Source organism: Halichoerus grypus, chromosome 8, assembly GCF_964656455.1.
Source record: "Halichoerus grypus chromosome 8, mHalGry1.hap1.1, whole genome shotgun sequence".
In the NCBI taxonomy this organism is placed as follows: domain Eukaryota; kingdom Metazoa; phylum Chordata; class Mammalia; order Carnivora; family Phocidae; genus Halichoerus; species Halichoerus grypus.
Window position 1 is genome coordinate 25,853,959 of NC_135719.1, and position 17,627 is coordinate 25,871,585.

Below are 17,627 nucleotides of genomic sequence, written 5' to 3' on the forward strand. Positions count from 1 at the left end.
CCAGCACTGCGGCCAGGTCCCAAATGTTCCCAGCCCGATTCCCTGTCCCCCAGGGTGCCTTGGAGCCTCGGGCTTTCCCTGGCTTCGGTGGACCTGCCCCAACATTCCTCCCTTCTGAGAGAGGGTGAAGAATGTCTCACCACATAGACAGCAAGTGCCTGACTTGTCAGGAGCCCACGCTCCTGGGGGCAGGAGGGAGAGGCTCAGCTCCTGCTGCTCTTGGGGATGGGTAGACCCGGCCCCCATCCGGAGTTTCCCAATGGCCGGGAGGGGAGACGTCAGGGTGACAGAGGGTGGAGGCAGGGGAGGAGGGGGTGGTGTGAGGTTTTGTCTACGAATTGCACTTAAATTCACGTGCCAAACAGGGTGTGTGCCTGGCAGGGGAGATCAAGTGGGACAGGAGAAAGCAGACGTTGAAATGTATCATGTGACCTTGAGGTGGCGGAGACTCTCCCCATTCTGGCCCTTTCTCAGCAGGCTCTTCCAAGGTGTGCTTCCCAGGCTGGGCTCGCCGGTTAAATGGCTCCACCTGGTCAGACACCCCAAGGCGCGGGTGCCTGTTCTGGGAGGCTTGCACAGGGGCTGCCAGGCCCTCCCACGAGGAGTCCTCCCTCAGTGGAAGTCGCTGCCATTATGCCTGCCTTGCTCCCTGCCCAGGGAGCGGCAGGTTTGGAATCCCTGATGCGCGCCTCTGGGAGCCCAGAAAATCTCCCCAGTGGGGCTTGGAACTCAGAAAGGAAGTGTGCTGCAGGAAGTCTGTTCTCATCCACCAGGGTAAGCCCAGCAGGAGCCTGGCAGCAACCAGGCTGACTGTGGCCCACATCTGGAAAGGTCCCGTCCCTATTGTGCTCTCAGTCCCCACCAGATGACATTCTCATCCACCAAGTCTCAAGGGCTCCCGCACACACTTGCAGCAGGCGTGAGGTAAGAGACGCAGGGGTGCAGCTTGGGGACACGCTGGGTCTGCCTGATTGGCTGGAGGGAGGCCAGGGCAGGCCCGATGGGGCAAGGCTCCCCTCCCGTCCCCCGGAGCACCCCTGAGGTTTGAGGGTACCTAAAGGAGCTTGATTGTTCTTCCTCCTACTTGCGTAGTGTGACATTATTTTAGGCAGTTATTGGCCTCTTGGCTTTTTCCTGCCTCCCCCACTAGAAAGTCGGGTCTACAAGGGCAGAGACTCACTGTTTTCTCCTTTACCACCTGAACAATCTTTGTCTCCTAATGCTATCAAGTCCTAGTCCCTGGAACCTCTCAATGGGACCTTATAAGATAAAAGGGTTTTTGCGAATAGGATTCAGGATCTGGAGATGGGGGATTATCCTGCATCATCCAGGTGGGTCCTACACCAAATCCAGAGTGTCCTTCAAAGAGAGAGGCAGAAGGAGATTTGGATAGACACAGGAGAGGAAGGTCTGTGTGACCACAGAGACAGGGATGGGAGGGACGGGGCCACAAACTGGAATGTTGGCAGCACCAGAAACTGAAAGAGGCGAGGAACAGATCCTCTTCTTGGAGTCCCCGGAGGGAGCACAGCCTGGGCCGCACCTGGCTTCCAGCCCGGCGACACTGACTTCTGACTTCTGGTCTTCAGAACTGTGAGAATACATTTCTGCTGCTTTCAGCCACCAAGTCTGTGGTGATTTGTTATGACAGCCACAGAAAGTAAATAGACTACCATATCCCAGGGCCTGGCGCATGGCAGAGTCCACAGATATTCGTTGAAAGAATAAATGAAGGCTCCTCACCAAGGATGTTCCCCAGGCCAGCTTGGGCCCACCTGATGCCAAGACCCCTCCCCGCCCCCATCCCCCCGATCGAGACCCCCGCCTGTGTCCCTGGTGGTTCTGCCTCCCACGGCCTCCAGCCTCAGCCTGGGAGGCTGCCCGCCAGAGGGCACGCGTCTGACCCAGCTCTGCTCGCCCCTTGCAGAATCATGGCCTCCTAGACAAAGCCCGAGGGCCGCATCCGGTCAACAGATATATTCATCTGCCCAGCATAGAATGTACTTTGTAAATCAAATTCGTCGCGAACATTTTGTTGAAAATTGGGAGACGCCACATAAAATCAGCGTTTCCAATTTCTGTGGAAAGATGAGACATTCTTTTCACATTGCATTCCCATGTGGCTCCACGGGTTAGAGCTGAGGGGTGGCTCAGTCCCTGACCACCAGGGACCCTCTTAGTCTGCACACCCGCTCCCCACATCCGAGATGGATGATTCAGCTTTTCTCAAACTTGCATGAAGTACCAGACCATCTTGACCTCTCAGCTCCTCTGTCCTGTCCAGCTTGACTGCTGCAGACCCTCCTTTGTAAAGATGCTAAAGGGAACCCCTCCCTGCACCCTGCTCTGGGTGGGGGCTCTCTGCAGGGGGTTCTGCTGCTCTGCAGTGACCAGCCAGCCAGGAAAGCTGCTTTCGGGCACCAGGCCTCTGTAGCCCCTGGAAATCACCCCCCTGCGTCTGGGGTTCTTCACTCTCTCGGTCAGCAGGACGGCAAACTGCCCAGAGCCACCCAGAACGAAGCCCCCGCATTCCTGGAGGATGGTGGGCCAGCAGAACTGCATCTGCTTTCCCAAGCGCTCCCTGGCCGAGTCAGGCAGTGCCCCAAAGGAAACCAAAAGCACTAATGAAGGAAAGGAATGTAAGCGAAACACTTGGGAAGGTCCCACGAGGAGGACTCTTGGCTCACTTGGAGGACATGGGGTCCTCAACGTCCAAAACGGTGCCCAAGTCTGCATAAGACTCTTTGCATCTGCCTTCAAGTGTGCAGATCCAGGGACTGACATTAGCAGGCTCTGATTCAACGCAGCCCAGTCGGGGAGGGGGACGACCCGGAGAACCGCCGTCCAGCAAATGCCCCTGGTGGTTCTGACTTGGGGGTCTGGGACCGTACTTGGCCTGGGGGGCAGAGCAGGGGGGCTCTAAGAATCACAGCCGTCTCCTCTCCAGGCAATGGCCACAGCAGCGCAGAGGATCCAGCTGATGAGGAGAGTCACCGAATGGGGCCCCTAGGAAGTGATCTGTGTCCACAGCTGCTGTCTACTCGGCTGTCTTAGCAAGTCTTCCCCAGGGCTTGGGAAAATGAAATTTAAAACATGCGTCAGGGCCTTAATAGGACCAGTAAACTCCTCAGAGTCCTGCTCTGGCTAATGTTTTGAATTCCGTGAGCCCTTCTGACCAGGGGTCTTTAGCACTGGGGAACGGATTGAGCGGGATGAGGAACACATGCATGGATTCAGCAGGCGCTGTGTGACTGCAGGCAAGTTGCTGAGCCTCTCTGAGCCTCAATGTTTTTACTTATAAACCGGCAACAATAACTGCCTCAAAGGGATATTGTAACAATTAACTGAGATGAGGAACATGCATGTCCGGCCGTTACTAGGCAGCCCTGTGAGTTTCCATGTCTGCACCCCATATTTTAATCCTAAGGTTGGGGAATTAAGTCTGACATTTTGGCTTCCGCATCTTTCTCTCCCGCACCAAGAGGGGTGAGGAGTTGGGGGGTCAAGTCGGCAGCTCTGTCAGTCATCGCTATCAGTCACCATTAGCAGAAACCCACTCAAATGGGGAAAAAAATAGAAGGAAGGTGTGCAAATGAGGTGCATTTATTATAAGGCGCAGAGAACCCCCCAAAATATCTGGGTTCAGGAAGACCGGGACCCAGGAATGGGAAAGCCACAGAGAACCCCCCTCTTTCCTTCTGGGCTCCCTTCTCTCATCGTCTCCCGCTCCACCTGGCCTTTTGAGCAGACTTGTGGCCAGGCCCACGGGAGAAGGCAGCCGACCTTGAGCTACCTTGCTGACATGTCTTCAATTCAACTGAGCAACAGGGATCATGAGGCATCTCCAAATCCCACCCCCAAATCCCCAGGCCCAGCAGGGGGGTCTTCACCCCCAGACCAGTCAGCTTGGAGGAGGGTCCCAGCTCGGCCCTGGCGTGCTGCATCAGCCACCCTTCCCAGGGCCTCCAGAACACCCCTAAAGCTGTCTACCCACGTGTCCAACCCTGATGCAGAACAATCACTAAGAGGCTTGAGTCCTCTGAGACTGTTTGGAAGCTTCTGGGGATGGGGGAGCGAGCCCAGCATCCATACGACTTCTCGACAGGGCAATGATGAGCCCCATCATATAAAAAAGGGCCGAAAACTGCCCTTCTGAGAGTGTTCGATTCTGCCAGCCAGGTCTTGGCTAATCCTGGTGATGCATGGAAGACTCTCCATCAAGGGGACATCCTGTGGAAAGGCAGGGACAGAACCCTTAGAGCTCCAGGTATCTGACTTGCACTTCCCAGCTCGGCTCACAAAGTCTTTGCGCAGACACCTGCTTGAGCCCTCACAAAACTATGTGAGGTTAGGTGGTCACAGAGCTAAGCAGAGCCACCACATTGCACAACTTGGAGCATTCACACTGTACATTCACACTGTAATGTGGCACCTCCTGGAGTTGTGCAGTGCACTACCTGGGCAGCTGTACATAGTGGCCCAGCAGCTAATCATTAACAGAGCCAGATGAAATTCAGGACATTGGCCTCAAACTCCATTTTCTTCCACTGCTGTCTCTCCTTTGCTGAGGTACCTTCTGAAGTACCTCACTGAGTTTGAAAAGGTGCCTACACACCCTAATGTTAGGTTCCTCACCTATAAATTCAGGATAAACTCTCTACTTCCATTGGCTGGGATGAGTAAATGCCATAATGCAGAAAATGTGACCTTGACCCAGGGTCTTAGTGAGAACATGAGAAATGAAGTAGCTGTTCTTACTGCTGCTGCTGTCATCATAATATTGATTATAAGTAGCTGTCCCCGCTGTAATTATGATCCTCTTTCCAATGCAGCGACGCCTTCCTCTCCGGGTGGTGAGGGTCTAAGGCTCTTAGCACCACACTTGCACAGACTAGAGACCTTCTGTCTTCCTTTTTCTTTCCTAAAGTGGAGGGGCCCACATCATACGGGGTTGGCGAGGAAGGAACCCCCATTCTGAGACAGGACAAGCCAGCTGGTAGGTCCATGGGTGAAATGGTTGAGAGCTCCTGGCACCCCCAGCCCTTCGTTCTCCCGGCTGGGGCGCGCGGGTGCTGATAGGCGTGCCTGGCTTCCTCTATTAGACTGGGCCGTCCCTGAGCACCTGCCGCACCTGCGTCTGGAGCAGGGCTTGCTACCTCTGTGCCACACACAGTAAATGAATGGATGAAGGATTGAATGACCAAGTGAGAGGAGGAACCCCCCCCAACCAACGTCCACTCAGCACGGTTTCATTTCCTTTTTTCCCAGCAAACCCTAGGATGTGTCTGCTCTGTGAAATGCACAGTGCCAGGCTGGGGCACTAAGACAAATCCCACATGCCCTTGACCTTGGCAGCTCATGTCTAAGCAGGAAGAGTTCTGGGCCTGCCCGCTCCTTCCTCCAAGACACTGGGCAGATCCTTTGCCCAGATTCCCTAAGGCAGCCAGGAGTCCAGGCCGCTGGGGTGTTGGGGGGCAGGCAGGGACATGACAGCCATTAGCCATCCTTCCTGGTCTTTGTCCACCTTTCCCTCTGCTCCACCCCCTCTTCGTGGTGACCCTGAGTGTGCCCAGGCTCCCCTGGTCTTGGAGATGCTAAGGGGCCCTCCCTGTCCTGGGCAGTAGGGAGGGAAGCTGTCTTCTGAAGCGGAGACAGGGTGAGCGCACAGAAAAATACACAAACCGGAACAGATACCAGAAACATCTAAACACACATAACCACTTACGGCTGTGCTGAGCCATGTCCACCAGGACAACAAGGAGCCCCGGGTGGTTAATAAGGTCACTAGATCCAGGTGATGTTGATCCAGGGTCCCCTCCTCCCACCTCCCCTCACGTGCCCCTTTTCAGCTCCTCTTGGATCTTTGTTCTTGGAGTCTTAGGTGCTACTCTGTGACTCTTGGCTTTATGGGCTGGCCCGGAGGCCCTCACCGTTCCCCACTGCCCCCCCCTTTTTTAAGAACTTTATTGTTTATTAATGTTTCTGTGTAAAACTTAAGTTTTTGGGTTTTGTTTGTTTGTTTGAAGGAAACACCACCCCCCGTGCGTGCAGAGAACAGGACGCCTCGCCTTGCAGCCAGTCTGCGGGGGAATATGCCCCAAATACCAGACACGAAAGCAGCGTGATGTGTGTGGTCACAGACACAGAGGCCGACGGAAGGAGCATTTAACGTCGCTGCGGGAGGTGGGCTGGGAAGGGGCAGCAGGGCGTGGTGGGGACTGTGGGAAATGGAGAGCCCAGGCCCTACCTCAGCGGTCCTCACTCTAGCAGGCATCAGAATCCCCTGGAAGGTTGTCAGCACACCAACTGCATTTCTGATGCAGCAGGTCTGGGTTTGAAAACGTGCGTCTCTAGCAGGTAAAGCCGGGCTGCGGGTTGGGGAGGGCGCTCTGAGGACCACTGCCCTACCTGAAGGGGGCGCTGGCTCCCGGGTGCCAGCCTGCAGCTGCCTCGGGGATTACAACCCAATGCCGCCAGGTCTCCCGGTTTTTTCCGAGGAAGCCAGAAGTGCAGATTTTAGTGTAAAACTTCCTGATTAAAAAAAAGGTGTAACTACATCTTTAAAAAATGAGCCACTGTTGGGGATTAAATAAACTGTATCCACGGGTGGAACTGGATTCACAGCTTTCCACTTGGTGAGCTGTGTGTTTGCAGGCATCCATGGTCTGAGACCCCTTAATTCCTGATGATATTTGTGCCCGTGGGCTCCTGACTATTGCCACGTGCTCCCTGGAAGCTGAGAGCCTCCCTGAAACCTTTGCGTCGCCCTTGTCCCTGCTACCTACGGAACAATGAAGACTGCCGGGTTTGTCTCACAAGCCGTGAGAGGGAACACAAAGGCCACCCATCCTATGAGGATTAGCCCAGACGTCTCAGGCCGTGTATCACGGGGGGGGGGGGGGGGGGGGGGGGACGACTGGGCTTAGCAAGAAGCCAGGGGTGCTCTGCCAAGGGGGAGACTGACAGGCTTCTCCCGTAACAATAGCCCCAGGAAAGTGACAGTCAGCTCGGCTTTCAGGCTCCGAGGACATAAGATGATCTGAGCGCAGGTCCAGGTAAAAGTGTCTCCCTCCCCAGGCCCGGGATGGCGGAGCAGCACGCACCTCCAAGGGCACATCTGGCTTGGAAAGGCGGCCCGCGGCCAGCTGTGCAGGCGGCTCCCTGAGCCCGGGGACCGGCCTCGTCCAGCCATTCCCCTCCCTACTTCTCTTATCCTACAACAGAACAGCAAAAGCAACCAGACCGTTCATAGCTCTGAGCGTATCTAGCTTATCGAGACTTTGGGGGTCTTCGAGCTGTACTTTCTGTTGAGTGAGGATTACCTAGGGAAGAAAACACACAAAATAGGCCAAATTGTAGTTTACCTCCCCATCCCCATCATACACACAACCAGCCAGTGCGGGGCTGGGACAGCGTCCTACCTGACCTCAATAGACCTCGAGATCCATCATGTAGGCTGTGCGGAAGTCAATCATTAAACCAGTTTACAAAACTGCTGAATTAAAACACTTTTTTTTTTTTTTGCCTTGGTTCATTTGATTTTCAGAATGAAGTGTTTCTCTAGCTCATTTTGCAAGGTCCTAGTGGTCGGTCCAATGCAGAATGTTTCTAGGCCTGAAGATTAAGGTTGCTATGGCTTGCATTAATATAAAGAAGCAGAGGGAAACTTTCATTCATTAACATGCCCGTAGTTGGGGGTATGGCATGCCCATACCACCGTCACTCTGTGCCCAGAAGATCAGCTCCTCCCTGGATGAGGACCATCAAAAGGGATGCAAGAAATTGACAATGGGTTTCTTCTAGACATTATTGCAACTTCAAACTACAAAGGATAGTCTTAGAGGCAAATACGTCCTTAAAAACACGGCAAAGCTGTGTAAACATTTGAGATTTTATTTTTTATTTTTTTAAAAGATTTTATTTATTTATTTGATAGAGAGAGCACAAACAGGGGGAGTGACGGGCAGATGAGAGGGAGAAGCAGACTCCCGGCTGAGCAGGGAGCCCGATGCAGGGCTCGATCCCAGGACCCTGGGATCGTGCCCTGACCCGAAGGCAGATGCTTAACCAACTGAGCCACCCAGGCGCCCCAACATTTGAGATTTTAACTCGAGCTCCTGTCCTGTGTGTGTGTCTCAGGTGGCCCTGAAGTCAGAGAGTTTGAGGCTTGGTGAAAACACATGCTCAGCACGCTAACCTGATGGAGAACTGTCACTGTGACACTTTCAAAGGACACATTTTAGCAGGAACTACCAGAAGATACTGTATTAGTCACGGTTCTCCAGAGGAACAGGACCAATGGGATGTGAATATCTCTCTCTGTCTCTGTCTCTCTAGGAATTGGCTGACATGACTGTGGAAGCGGACAAGTCCCAAATCTGCAGGGTGGGCCAGGAGGCTGGAGACCCAGGGAAGAGATGATATTTCAGCTTGAGTCCAAAGGTCATCTGAAGGCAGAATGTCTCTTCCTTGGGGCAGGTCAGTCATTTTTCTCCTCAGGCCTTCAACTGGTTGGATGGGGCCCACCCACCTCATAGAGGGAAATCTCTTTTACTCAAAGTCTACTGATCAAAGTGTCAATCTCATCTAAAGAATACCTTCACAGAAACATCTAGAATGTTTGGTCAAATCTCTGGGTACCATGACCTAGTTGAGTTGACATGTAGAATGTGGCCATCACAGGTATGAACTGGCTGATGTCGGGGAGTGGGCCTCCCAGGAGGCTGGTAAGCAAAGAAGGTGTGTCCTGGGCCAGGGAAATTCTTGCCAAACCCTGGGAGGTCCTGAATTGTGGGGAGCCCTCACCCATCTCCCTTGATATTCTAGTCCCTCAGGTTATAAAGCCAGATCTCACACCTGGGTTTGGTGGCATGCTTTGCTCCATGCCCAGAGCCATCTTGCTAATGACGACAGTGTCCAGGCGGCACACAAGAAGGCATAACACAAGCTCCCAGGAAAACCAGGATGTCGACCTTGGTTTGCTGCATGGCCTGGAGGCCTGGTGCACTGCCTCCTTCTGAGGCAGAAACACTCAGGGAGGAGCAGATCTGTTTGTCATGAGAGGGTGGCCAAGGCTTAGAGCTGACCAAAAGCTACCAAATGCCCAGAGCACTTGTCCTATCTGTTTCAAGGCATACGTCCACCCTGCAGGTCATCTCTGAGACCCTACAGTGTGCTCCCGTCACAACTTCTTGAGTGACGGCATTGTTCCTGAGTGGCATTAACCAATGTTTTATTTTGGTTTCCCTTCAATGCCTTTTCTGTCCAATGATCCTGTTTACACTCTACCTTGGCCTCTATCACCTTAGGGAAGGTACCAAGGATCATTGAGAACAACAGAAACAAATTCTATCCTTTGAGCATCCCAGCTGAGGCCTGGTGTGAAGGACATGAATGGGTCGGGGCCAGTTTTTCCCACCATCCAAACTGGTAAAACTCCTGTGGGCTGGAGGGAGGACAGGTGGGGAGAGAAAGAGCCTCACATCTGGGCATGGGTCTCTGAGAAGGGGGTAAAAAGGTAAAGATCAGGGCAGTTCTGGGGGCACTGAGCACAATGGGAACCTGGGCCTCCCATCACTGATGAAGCCTGGAAGGGCACAGAGGCTTGAAGAGAATTCCTCCATGCGAGGATGGAGAGGTAGCAAGAGGGTAAAAATAGCAGCTTGGCTTCAGGCCTCCACCACCTCCCTGCTGGGTTTCCAGGGCCCCCCGGAGGGTCTCTGAAATCATACACCCTGTCTTGTTCACTCTCACTTAGCACAGTGTTGCTTGGACCCACTCTAGGCCCCAGTAACAGTTGTTGATGAGGGCCATTGGGTGAATGAAAACACATTTGTCCAATGGGCCTGGTCCCACAGAGAAGCCACTCTGGGCTGGGTGGTGGCAGCAGTGAAGTTCCAGAGGCAGGTCCTCTTTGCTACCTGGTAGCCATAATGAGGATAGGGGGAGGTCACAGTCTTTGCTCACAAATGACCATGGTGTGAGCTACCTTGTGTCTGGTTCAGACAACCTAGGCCAGCCTCTGACCAGCCAAATACCCCTGGACCTCAGTGAAGTTTGACTGGCCCTGACCTATGGGTTCGACCTTACAGAGTCTGCAGTGGGTGGGTGACTAGGGTGCAGAGAGATTACTCCTGGTGCCTCCTTGCATTAATGTCAAGAAAATGGACTGCTCCTTGGAGATGTTTTTGATTGTCATATTAGTTGGAGGGCACTGTTAACTGAGCTGAGACCAACTCCCTTTTACATATAAACACAAAATAATGTTTGTATAGTTTTAATATACTCAGTATTTTCCAAGAACTCAATTACCATGTCAACTGAGAGGAGATCGAATGTTGTTTTGTTCAGAACTTTACTAAGAGTTGTTAATCCTTTGGGGAAAACACCTTATTAATGGCAATGTTGTTTGTGGTATTCGAGTTACCAGCACGAACTCCTGAATTAGCCTGCATTTGGGTCTGTTGCTGTCAACCTGACTGTCCCCTAGATATAAGAACCTCATCTACTATTATTTATGTGGCTTTGGTATTTTTTAAAATTCCATTTAATTTTCCATTTTTATAATTTTATCATTTAAAAAGTAGTGTGTAAATGGATTCGTGCAGTATGTAGCCTTTAGGTATTGGCTTTTCTCACTCAGCATAATGCTTTGGAGATTCATCTGGGATATTGTGTAAATCAATGGTTTGTTCCTTTTTTTAAGATTTATTTATTTATTTATTTGAGAGAGAGAGAGAGAGAGAGAGAGCAGGAGGAGGGGCAGAGGGAGAGGAAGAGAGAGAATCCTAAGCAGACTCTGCACTGAGTGTGGACCCAATGCAGGGCTTGATCCCAGGACCCTGAGATCATGACCTGAGCTGAGATCAAGAGTCATAGGCTTAACCGACTGAGCCACCCAGGCACCCCAATAGTTTGTTCCTTTTTATTGCTCAGTAGTATTCCATGGCATGGATGTGCCACAGCTCGTTCCATTATTCACCCACTAAAGGACATCTGGCTTGCTTCCAGTTTTTTGGTTGTTGCCAAATAAAGCCACTATAAATATCCATATGCAGGTTTTTTGTCTGAACATAAACCTTCATTTCTCTGGGATAAATGTCCAGGAGTGCAGTGCCAGTTGCATGTTTAGGTTTAAAACAAACTGTCAAACTGCTTTCCAGTGTGACTGTACCATTTTACAATCCCTTCAGCAATATATGAGTAATCCAATTTCTCTGCATCCTCACCAGCATTTGGTGTTGCCACTAATTTTTATTTTAGCCATTCTGATAGGTATGCAGTGAGAGCTTAGTATGGTTTTGATTTGCATTTCTCTAATGGCTAATTATCTTTTAAATATCTTTTCATGGGCTTATGTGCCATCCATATATCTAATTTGGTGAAATGTCTGCTCTCTGTTCATGGCTTTTGCCCAATTTCTAAGGATTGTTTTTTTATTGCTTAGTTTTGAGAGTTTTAAAAATCCTCTAAATATTAGCCTTTTATGATAGACATGGTTTACAAATATTTTCTTCCACTCTGTGGCTTGTCTTTTCATCCTCTTAACTGGGTCCTATGCAGAACCAAAGTTTTAAATTTTGATGAGATTTAATTTATCAATTATTCCTTTTAATATCATGTTGTTAATATCAAGTCTAAGAACTTTTTGCCTGTTCCTAGACCCAGATACTTTCCCCTATTTTTTCTAAAAGTTTTATAATTTTGCATGTCACATTTATGCCCACGATTTGTTTTGAGTTAATTTTTGTGTATTGTAGGGCAAAGGTTCATGTTTTTGCCTATGGATGTCCAGGTGCTCTGGTACGATTCGTTGTAAAAGCTATCTTTATCCCCCTTAATTTCTTTCGCTGCTATGTGAAAAATCATATTTGTATAGGTTTATTTCTGGGTTTTCTATTCCAGTCCATATTGTACATCCATCCTTCTACAAATACCACACAGTCTTAATTACTATACACATATGAGAAGTCTTGAAATTGCAGAGCCCTATTCCTTCCAGTGCATCCTAAAGTTTTTCAAAACTTTAGTTACTCTAGCTCCTTTGCTTTTCCATATAAGTTTTAGAATAATTTTGTGCATATCTATAAAAGATCTTGTTGGGATTTTGACAGGAATTGCTTTAATCCTATATATAAATTTTAAAGAATTTTCTTTGAAAGTCTTTACTATGTTGAGAATTCCAGTCCACAAATGTGATATGCCTCTCCATTTATTTGTATCTTCTTTGATTTCTTTCATCAGCATTGTGTAGTTTTCAGCTTACAAATCCTGTATATGGTTTGTTAAATATTTTATTTTTTGAAAGATTATAAATGGTGTTGTATTTTTAATTTCTATGCCTGTGTGTTCATTGCTAGTCTATGCATACGTAGAACTACAATTGATTTCTGTATGTTTATACCGTGTCCTGCAACCTTGCTGAACTCATTTGTAAGTTTTAGGAGTTATTTTTTAATATTCTTTGAATTTTCTGTGTGGATAATCATGTCATCAGAAAATAGAGTTTTATTTTTTCTTTTTATTGCTTTTCTTGCATTGTTGCCCTAATTAGAACTGCCAGCCTATGTTGAATAAGAGTGGTGAGAGCAGGGCGCCTGGGTGGCTCAGTTGGTTAAGCGACTGCCTTCGGCTCAGGTCATGATCCTGGAGTCCCGGGATCGAGTCCCGCATCGGGCTCCCTGCTCGGCAGAGAGTCTGCTTCTCCCTCTGACCCTCCCCCCTCTCATGTGCTCTCTCTCTCTCAAATAAATAAATAAAATCTTTAAAAAAAAAAAAAAAAAAAGAGTGGTGAGAGCAGACACACTTGTCTTGTTCCTAATATTAGTGGCAAAGCATTCAATTTTAAAATCAATCACCACTAAGTATAATGTTCATTGTGTGTTTTTTTTGGAGACACTCTATCAAGTTGAACAACTTCTCCTCTATCTCTTCCCCTCTATCTATTTTGACTGAGAATTTTTAACATGAATTGGGGTTGGATTTTGTGAAATGATTTTTTGCACTGATCAAATGAATGTGATTTTTCTTCCTTAGGCTGTTAATATGATGGATGACATTGATTAGTTATCTTATACTGAAACAGCCTTTCATATATGGGGAGACTAAACCCCCCATGGCATCTTTATCAGTGTTTGGTATCAGGATAATACTAGGCTCATAAAATGAGTTTGGAAGTGTTCTCACCACTTCTATTTTCTGAAAGAGTTTGTTTATAATTAGTATTAATTCTTCTTTAAGAGAAAAATTATCTTGGTGGAATTCTCCAGGGAAATCATCTGGGCCTGGAAATTTCTTTTGGGAGAACTTTCAAATTACAAATTATATTTCCTTAAGAGTTAAATTATTTATTTCATATTAGGTGAATTGTGATAGTTTACATATTTTAGAATAGTGGTCAACTTCATCTCGGTTGTAAAATGTATTGCATGTGAGTTCTTCATAGTATTCCCTTATCATCCCTTTGATGTCTGTAGGGTCTGTGGTGATATTTCTGTTTCATTCCTGATATCGGTCATTTGAATCTTCTCTATTTTTTTTTTCAGCCTTCCTAGGAAATTTTCAATTTTGTTGATCTTTTTAAAGAACTACTTCCTTGTTTTGGTGATTTTTTTCTTGATTTTTCTTTTCCATTTTCAATTTTAATGAAGTCTGTTCTTTTCTATATTATTTCCTTCCTTCTGCTAGCTTTGGATTTATTTTGTTCTCCTTTTTCTAGATTCTTGAGGTGGGAGCTTAGATTAATGATGTAAGACTTTTCTTCTTTCCTAATGTATGCATTTAGTGTCATAACATTCCTTCTCATCACTGCATGTTGTGTCCCCCAAATTTTGATATGTTGTATTTTGATTTTTATTCATTTCAATATATTTTCAAAATTTTTCTTGAGACTTCTTCTGTGACCCATAGATTATTTAGTGTGTTGTTTAGTTTCTGGAGAATTTCCTGTTATTTTTATGCTATTGATCTCTAGTTGAATTCTACTCTGGTCAGAGAACAACTGTATGACTCTAGTTCTTTTAAATTTGTTGATTTTTCCCTTTTAAGGCCTATGTCATGGTGTATCTTGGTGCATGTTTCATGGACACTTGAAAAGAAGATAAGTTCTGTTGTTTGGCAAAGTGTTTTATGAATGTCATTTAGATCCTGTTATTTGTTGAGTTCTTCTCTATCCTTGATGACTTTCTGCCTCGTTTTTCTATCAGGTGCTGAGAGAGGGTTATTGAAGTCTCCAACTATAATTATGCATTTGTCTATTTCTCCTTTCATTTTTGTCAGTTTTTGATTCACATATTTTGTGGCTCTGTTGTTTTGTGCATGCACATTTAGGATTACTGTCTTCTTGGTGGACTGACCCTTTTATTATTATATAATGCTCTCTCTGTCTCTGGCAATTTTCTTTGCTTTGACCTTACTTTATCTTATATTTATATAGCCATTCCTGCTTTCCTTTAATTAATGTTTGCATGATATATCTTTTTCTATTTGTCTCCTTTAACCTGCCTATATTGTTATATTTATTTATTTTTATTTTTTTTAAGATTTTATTTATTTATTTGACAGAGAGAGACACAGCGAGAGAGGGAACACAAGCAGGGGGAGTGGGAGAGGGAGAAGCAGGCTTCTTGCCAAGCAGGAAGCCCGATGCAGGGCTCAATCCCAGGACCCTGGGATCATGACCTGAGCCGAAGGCAGACGCTTAACAACTGAGCCACCCAGGCGCCCCTATATTGTTATATTTAAAGTGATTTTATTTTAGGCAGCATAGTTGGAACCATAGTTGGTTTGCGTTTTTTAATAGACTCTGCCAATCTGTCTCGTGATTGGTGTGTTTAGATTATTTACATTTAATAGAATTATCGGTGTGTTAGGGCTTAAGTCTGCCATTTTGCTATATGTTTTCTGTTGGCTCTGTTTTTGTTTCTCTGTTTTCTTTTCCTGCCTTCCTATGAGTTTTGTGAACATTTTTTTAGAATTCCAGTATGATTTATCTACAGTGTTTTTGAGTGTGTCTTTTTGGGTAGTTTTTAAATAGTTACTTTAAGTATTATGTTACAAATAATAACTTATCACAGTCTACTGGTGTCATTTTACCAGTTTATTGAAGCATAGAAACCTTGCTTTCCTTTACATCCCTTTACCCTCTCCATTTATAATTGTATTAAATTTTTCTCTACATACATTTAGAACCACATCACACAGTGTCATAATTTTTGCTTCCACCATTAAACATAAGAGGAGAAGGAAAATCTCTTTTATTTACTCAGTTTTTGTTCTTTCTTCCTTCCAGGTGCTCCAAGATTCTTTCTCTTATTATTTCATTTCTATATGAAGATTTTTCTTTAGCTATTATTTTAGGGTGGATCTGCTGGTGATAATTCTTAGTTTTCCTTCATCTGAAAATGTTTTGATTTCCCCTTCAATCCTGATGAATATCTCTATTGGGTACAAGATTCTAGATTGACAGTTCTTTACTTTCAGCACTTGAAAATATCACACCTCTTCCTCCTGGACTCCATCCTTTCTGATGAGAAATCTGCTGTCATTCAAATTATTTTTCTCCTATAGGTCGGATGTTGTTTTCTCTGGCAACTTTCAAGATTTTTATGTCTTTAGTTTTCAGAAGTTCTTTTGATGTGTCTTGGCATGCATTTCTTTGGGTTTATCATCCTTGAAATTTGCTCCACTTCTTGAATCTATAGGCCAAATCTGTTGCCACATTTGGAAAATTTTCAGCCATGATTTTTTCAAGTACTTTTTCATCCCTGTCCTCTTCCTTGTGGGACTCTGATGACACAAATGTTAGACCTTTTATTATAATCCCTTGGGTCCCTGAGGCTATGTTCATTTTGTTTCTAGTCTATTTTCTTTCTTTGTTCAGAATGGATTATTTCTATTTTTCTGTCTTCAAGTTCAATTGATTCCTTCCTTTGGGTCTTTCATTCTGCTATTGAACCCATCCACCAAGCTGTTTGTTTCAGTTATTGTATTTTTCATTTTTTAAAATATCCACTTGGTTCTTCTTCATGTATTATATTTCTTTGCTGAGGTTTTTCACTTTTTCCACATTTGTTTCAAGTGTGACCATGATTGCTTGCTGAAACATTGTTATCATGGCTTCTTTAAAATCTTTCTCAGATAATTTCAACACCTCTTTCATCTTCATGTTGGCATATTGATTGTTTTTTTAAAAGAATTTTTATTGAAGTATAATTAACATACAGTGTTATATTAGTTTCAGGTGTACAATATAATGATTCAACAATTTTACATATTACTCTGCTCATCATAATTGTACTCTTGGTCCGCTTTATCTACTTCACCCATCCCCCCACCCACTCCCCTCTGGCAACCACCAGTTTGTTCTCCATATTTAAGAGTCTGTTTTTGTTTGTCTCTTTTGTCTTTGTTTGTTCATTTGTTTTGTTTCTTAAATCGCGCATGAATGAAATCATATGGTATTGTCTTTTTCCGTTCAATTTGAAATCTTCCAGGTTCTTGATATGATGAGTGATTTTCAATTTTATGCTGGACATTTTTGTATTATGTTATGAAACTGATCTTATATAAATTTTCTATTTTAGCTGGCTTTCTCTGACACTGCTCTGTAGGGGAAGGAAAGAGGTGCTGCCTCATTATTGTCAGATGGAAGTAGAAGTCCAGTATCTCCACTCAGTCTCTATAAACACCTGAGGTGTGAGGCCTCTCGATATTGCTTCATGCAGGTGGGAGTTTTAGCTTCCCATGTGGTCACCACTCTGACCATAGTAAAACTGGGGGGCTTTCAGGTGTCATTACCAGGGTATGATAAAAATCCCAGGCTCCTACTTGGCTTTCTCTGACACTACCTTTGTGGGGGTGTTGGGACATGTCATTATAGCTTCATAAATATAGAAGTCTAGGCTCTCCATTTGGTCTTTACTGGCATGGGTAATGTTTTCTGTGGTTTTTCATTAGAATAGAGCGGTTATTGTGTAGAAGTTTTTGGTCTTGCTAGGCTGCCGTTTGGTGGTCCTTTGGTTGGAGAGAGAAGGCTTTTATTAATGTTCTTTATTTGTGTCCATTGGTATTTCAAGGTTCCCAGCTTCCTCAGCTCCAAGCCTGGTATATGTGAGGAAAGAAGAATCTCTAGGGAACTCATTACCTTGCTGTCATTCCTTGGGTCTTAAGGCACTGAGCCACTCTACCTTCTTATTTTCACCCTCCAAAGTCTTCTTTTGTTTGTTTTATATATAATGTCTGGTTTTTAGTTGCACTTAGTGTGAAGAATAAGGAAACTATTTCTATTCCATCTCCCAGAAGCAGAAGACTCCCAAATTTATTTTTTAAATGTATTAGTCAGGGTTCTCAGAGAAATATAACCAGTGCGTGCATGTGTGTGTGTGTGTGTGTGTGTGTGTGTGCTGTATGTGTGTGATGGGGAGGGAGAGGGAGAGAGAGGGAGGGAGAAAGAGAGAGATTGTATGGAATTGGTTTACATGATTGTGATCATCACAATTGTGGATGTTGGCAGGTCTAAAATCTGTAGGACAGGCGGACAGGCTGGAGACCCAGTTAACGTTGCAACGCAAGTCCAAAGGCAGGCTAGAGGCAGAATTCTTTCTTCTTTGGGGGACTTCAGTCTTTGT